Source organism: Bombina bombina, chromosome 3 (genome assembly GCF_027579735.1).
Source record: "Bombina bombina isolate aBomBom1 chromosome 3, aBomBom1.pri, whole genome shotgun sequence".
NCBI lineage: Eukaryota > Metazoa > Chordata > Amphibia > Anura > Bombinatoridae > Bombina > Bombina bombina.
Window position 1 is genome coordinate 900,515,280 of NC_069501.1, and position 6,800 is coordinate 900,522,079.

Sequence of the window (6,800 nt, forward strand, 5' to 3'; positions counted from 1 at the left end):
ATATATTTACATAGCCCGCAATGTAAAGGGACTTTTCAGTGCCGATTTTTTTCTAACACCCCATACCTGCTTATTTTAACCCCTCATAACTACTTCTTGCAGTTATTTTAAAAAAAAATGCTACTTTTTTGTTTATTTTAATAAACTACACTACACTGTATTTTGGGGGCAATTGGGGCACTTTTGGAAAATTAATCAGAGATCTTGCGTTAGCATTTGAAATGGCTGGTTATTTATAGCGCACCTGTAAATGGAAGAATTTGCTTGTTTTATGGGTGCTCTATAAATTAGAACCCCACTTGTAATCTAACCCTTAAAGGGACATGAAACCCTAAAAATTTTCTTACATGATTTAGGTAGAACATACAATTTTAAACAACATTCCAGTTTACTTATATTATTACATTTCCTTCATTCTCTTGGTAACATTTGTTGAAGGATCAGCAATGCACTACTGGTTTCTTTTTTCTTTTCTTTTTCTTTATAATCCAGCAGTGTAAATCATAAGCCATTCGTTTTCCCTTGCAAAAAATAAAAACAAAGAATTAACATCAATTCTGTCTTATACATAAACCAATGCATCATCATTATAAAATAATCTCTATGTTATAGTTTAATCAGTGAAACACTGACTAAAATTATACTAAATATCAAGAAAAAAATAAACTATAATTCAAAGCTGAAAAAAGAAAAATAATACCTCTATTTGCTCTGATGTACCTTTAATGGGTATCCTATAACCAACTCTGATGACTTTATTCAAGGAATACTAACCATACACTGTTTTTTCCCCCTCTATTCATTAAATGAAAACAGAACAAACAAACAAGACAAAACAAAATTAAAAAAAATCCCCCAATCTCCCCCCCTCCTGCTGCATATATTATCGTTTAATCTCTTATAGGCTAGCCACCAGCACTGTTAAAGCTAATCTATCCCTAACATTTCCGCTCCGCCTAGTCATATATTCCTGATGTTCAGGGACAAATCTCCCTGGGTCGCACCAACCATGCTGGAGGGAATACATTAGATATAACAAGCTCTGCAAACGAGATAGAATTTAGGAATGGAGTGAGAATACATCTTTGAATTGGGAGTGGGTAAGATTTAATTAATGGGAGCCAATCCAGAAGGAAGCTTTTTATCCTAGTTTCCACTAAGAATTTCGTATGATAAGATTAAAACAGAATCTGATGCTGGATTTCTTTCAAAAAGAGTGAAAAACTTGGAGCTACATGGCCTTTCCAGCTTTTAACTATTAGATGTCTTGCAGCAAGAATAATAGTATTTTAAGCTTTAGCTCGGAGCTTATTAAGAAAAATATCTCATCGGCTGTAAACTGTCTCAGATCTTTGTAAAGTTTGCTATACCAATACCAAATCTTCTGCCATAATTGCAGAATTTTAGGACAAGACCAAAACAAATAAAAAATATCAGCTTTAATAAATGAGCAACGTGGACACCCAAAGATTTGTGATGGATAGAATCTAGACATTTTATATGGAGATAAATAATAATTATTAATTAGTTTTATGTGCAATTCTTTCCATGACATAGAAATCTGTAATTTATCTACTGCCAAAAATATTTGTTTTATCCTGGCCTCCTCTAGGGAGGGAAAAACGCACCCCAAAAATTATGTAATTTGTTTGCATATAATTCACCCTGTTTAGCCAACATAATGTCGTATATCAGAGATATTGAAGTAAAACCTAATGAAAATCTACGTATTACATTCATGATATGAATATGTGACCAATCAGACAAAGCTTCAGTATCCCATTTCTGGGAAAAGACAAAGTGACGCAACTGAAAATAAGCATATAGATTAGACCTAGGAAGATTAAACTTTTGAAAAAAGGACTCTGAAGTCATTATTTGATTTGCAGTAAAGATTTGATAAACATAAAGTAATCCAAGATCCGTCCCATCTTCTAAATACATCTTGGGATATACCAGGAATAAACTCTGGATTACCCATTATAGGGAGAAACTCTGAAAATGCCGGGGACACCTTAAGTACACTGCAGATTTTATGCCATGCAAAAATAACATTTTTTATAGATATCAATTTAATAATATTCGAAGGTAGTTTCTTTACAGGACAGTGTAAGATAGCCTTTAATGAAAATGGTGTTACCAGAAATGATCCCAAATCTAGTGATATAAACCTATTTAATTCTGTGATCCACTCCAGGGCAATCTTGACCAAAGATGCCCAATTATATCATCTTAGATCTGGTAGAGCCAGCCCGGCTGTTAACCGATTTTGCATTAACCTTTTAAGGGCAATGCAAGGCTTTTTTTTGCCCCAGATAAATTTAGACTGCCAGCCGTACAAATCAGAAATATCTCTATTAGATAATAAGAATGGAAGATTTTGTAACAAGTACAGTATTCGAGGAAAAACAATTGTTTTTATCAAATTAACCCTTGCCGAAAGAGAAATTAACAGCGAAGACCAGATTTCCCGATCAGCTTTAATTTTCTGGAACATAGGATAAAAATTCAGTTTATACAATTTTTCTGGATTTCTGTGTAGAACTATACCCAGATACCGAAAGAGTCAACCAGTTTGAATGGATGATCTAACGATTTGGCTCCCGTTTCAGACAGCAATAGCAATTCACTCTTATTAAAATTTATTTTATAGCCAGAGGACGAGGAGAAGAAATGAAATAACCGAAGAATTAGAGGAATAGTTTGTTGTACGTTATCAAGAAAGACAAGCAGATCATCTGCGTAAAGAAGAATTTGTAAACTATAAGAACCCATTAATATTCCTGATAAACTATCCCTCAACCATATGGCAAATGGTTCAAGTGCTAAATTAAAAATTAATGGAGAGAGAGAGGGCATGCCTGCCTAGTCCCTCTCTTCAGATATATCTTAGGGAATAGGGAGCCATTAATACATAAATATGATATAGGGCTTTTATAAAGATTTCGAATAAATTCCAGAAATTGGTTTCTAAATCCAAATTTCTCTAAAGCTGTAAATAGATAATTCCAATTAATTGCATCAAATGCTTTTTCTGCATCAACAGTAAGTATAGCTGCTTCCCTATATCGTTTACACTCATCTTTATTTAGATCCAGATTCCAGACATAATCTAGGAAGGACGTAACTTGCCGAATATTTCTAAGTGAGTTCCTAGCTTTCATAAATCCTGTCTGGTCTGGATGAATCATTTTATCCAATAGTACAGCTAGTCTTGAAGATATAATAGAAGTCAATATTTTATAGTCTGCATTAAGAACTGAAATAGGCCTATAGGCCCCCGGATCCAAAAGATCCTTACCTTTCTTTAATACTAAAGAAATACGTGCAGCATGAAAAATAACTTGACATTTTGTTAAATGAGTGAAAATAAAAATTAAATAAGCGAACTAATGGAATTTTTATTTCTTCTTTTAAGATTTTATAAAATTCTATGGGTAAGCCGTCCGGTCCCGGGGCCTTATTGGCACTAGCTGATTAAATAGCTTCTAAGATCTCTTCCTCTAGAATAGGCTGATTCAGTACTTTCAAGTTCCTCTTCAAGAATCCTGGGCATTTTAATTTTAGTCCAGAAATTAAAAAAATTATCCAAGTCAACCTCTGATTCTGAATACAATTGCTGAAAGACCTTAAAAAACACTTTATTAATATCATCTGAATTAGCATATTTTATATTATCTTTAATGGCTAAAATAAGATTTTTATTCTTTCTAATTTTCACTAGTTTAGCCAAATTCTTGGCCGAATTACCATAAATTCCTATAAACTGATAATTAATTTTCTGTTCCTCTTCCTGCGATCTTTGCTTTAAGAAAATATCCCTTTCCCTTCTAACCTTACAATATTTGTCCCCATTATAAGAGGATTTATCAATATAATAACTTCTGAAAGCATTTCTGACTTGAGCAGCTAATTGAAATCCCGTGGCCAAAACTTTCTTTCTCCAACTACAGAAATAAGATTTAATTTCCCCCCTCATTACAGCCTTAGATGCTTCCCAGAAAGTCTCAATTTTATTAAATTAGGTAATATTAAATGTGCTATAATCCTTCCACTTCTGTTTTAACCAGTTAATAAATCTCGGATTATTTGCTAAGAAGCGGGGGGAAAAAAACGGAGAACTTTGATTCTTAGAAATAGCTGAAGCTAAAAGCGTAACTGAGATTGTTGCATGATCCGATATCACAATGTCGTTAACACTGGCTTCTGATTTACAAGTGGCCAATGGTTTAGAAATAAACAATATGTCTATTCTGGTTTCTAACTGAACACATGTGTGAGCCAATGACAATCGGAATATATATGCAGCCACCAATCAGCAGCTACAACCTAGGTTATTTGTTGCTCCTGAGCTTTCCTAGATAAACCTTTCAGCAAATGATAACATAAGAAGGAAGCAAATTAAATAATAAAAGTAAATTGTAAAGTTGTTTAAAAATGTTATGCTCTGTCTGAATCAGGAATATCTAATTATGACTTTACTGTCCTTTTAATACATTACCTTTACCACATTTGAAGACATTGTGCAGAATACAAACAAAAAAAAAACAGACCACGTACAGCTGGTAAATCATTCATTTGTTACCCAGAGCTCTTAGTTGAGATTATCTAAAAAGAGCAGAGTGTCATTGCTTCACAGGTTTTATATTGAGAGCTGCTGTTTGTCATAAAATGCTCAGTAATGTAAGCAGGTTAAGGACTGTACGGAAAGTACAAAGCAGAAATCATAATAAAAGGAAAACAGTATAAACTGTATTAATAGAGTACATGTAAATTCTATGGGAATTTAAATCAAGCAGTAATACTTATGTAAATTACACACAAATAATTCATAATTAATGTACTGTACACAGTAAAAATCAGAATTACTTAACCATAAAGTTGAAATTATTCTAACAAGTACAACATTTAAAGAGCACATTATCTGTCTTTGGTAAAATGAGTCTTGCAGGCTTGGTTAAGTGAGTTAAACAGACGTGTTTCTTGTGTGTGTCTGAAGTTTTCTCACATGGCTCAGGTTATTCTCCTGCGCTACGGAAGTTTGCAGCGCTATACAAATAAATAATGATAATTCTAAGCTTATCACCCCTGCATGCAATGCTATTTTATCCTGCCAAATGTTAACTGGTTGGCGTTTCTAAAAGTATGCAATGCAGTTATCCCACCAATAGGAAGAGACATATGAAACTAGAAACAAATATAAATCACAATATGCCAAAAACAGCTTTATATTTCTGGGCATTTTAGAGACCTAGGCCCTTAAAGGGACAGTAAACACCTTCTGTTAAAATAACATATCAGCCAAGTCTAATTTTTTAGAAAACAAATTAACAAAATCATTGCTGCAATTGTTTTTCATTTGCAAAATTCCTTCATTTGTAGGAGCCAATCTGGACAAAAGTCTACAGCTGAAAAGGCTATTCATAGTCATAATGTTAGTATAAAATGCACTGTTTTGTAGTTCTTATCTGTTAAAGTTAGCTTTGAGTAGTCTGCAGTTTGTGTTTCTGAGTTCTGAAAATAAGAAAAATCACAATTGTTAGAGCTAAATTACAGTAAAAGGGGGCAAAATAAATAATAAGGTATATTGCTAAATTTTGCAATCCCAAGGTGTTTACTGATCTCTTTAATACCTGCTACCCTTTCTCCCTGTGGTTACTTCAATATACATAAGTCAGACATCCAATTCTACCATCCCTCATTCAAATAAGGGGGACTTTATATTTTTACAACACATACCAGACATACCTCTGGTTTTAAAACCTGGAAAGATTTAGTTTTTAATTACTATTTATTACAGTAGTAAATCTAATTTCTAAATTGTAGCAGGTTTTACAATTGTAAAATCTATGCATCTTCTACTGAAAGACGTGTTCTCTAAGATTCTTACTCTCAGTAACTGTTTCACTACAGTGTTTTTAATCACGCTGCAAAGATACTAGGAGTAGGTCTCTAAGACTTAATGGCAGCATCTAATCTAATAATGTATGCCAGCATTAAAGGGGCTTTAATCAGCCTCTAACTTTTGTGTAAAAACTACTTGTTTCACACTCCCTAGAAAAGCCAATAAATAAATAAAATAAAATAAAATGATTTATAAACCTAACCAGCTATTTAAATTTCAACATTAGCAGGTTACAAAATTAGCTTTTTGATCTTTTTTAGAGAGTGGGTCATGCAGAAAAGTAATGTTTGTTTAATTTTTTTTTTTTTGTTTTTTAAATTAATTCTGCTTTGTGTTCTGGAATGAACATAATTCAAATGAAGCATTAAATTTTTACATTATTATATATCTGTGAATTTTAGAGAATTTCTATGTTTAAGAAAGTGTTCCATGCCTGACATACTGTAAACTTATAGGGGCCGAATTATCAAGCTGTGAATGCGGCAGTTTCCGCGCAAGCCGTGAGGCTCGCCGGAAACATAAGTTAAGAAGTGGACCGCTGCTCCTTGTCTTATCCGCCACCTCTGAGGCGGCAGACAGCAATCATCCCGATCAGATACGATCGGGATAATTGACACCCCCTGCTAGAAATGCTTGTGCAACATTAAACGCTGTCGGCATTTAGCGATGTCGGGCAGACATGATCCGCCTGACACTTGATAAATTGGCCCCTTAGACTCCTCTGTTTAGTTAGTATTAGAGTTAGGATTCTATTAAAAAAGGGGGCACACAATGTGCGTAAGATAAAGGCCTGGATAGTAAGCTTAGTGTTATGTTAGATTTTAACCAGTGACAGCAGTGAAGTAATGTTGCACAAATAGTCTGTTCCTCTTAAATTTAATAAGCTGTAACACCT

The 6,800-nt window shown here is 33.6% G+C and overlaps 1 protein-coding gene across 1 annotated transcript in view; it reads left to right on the forward strand.

The window, feature by feature from the left end:
* KLF12 (KLF transcription factor 12) overlaps positions 1–6,800 on the forward strand; it is a 451,426-nt gene that overhangs the window by 359,048 nt on the left and 85,578 nt on the right. The window lies entirely within an intron of this gene.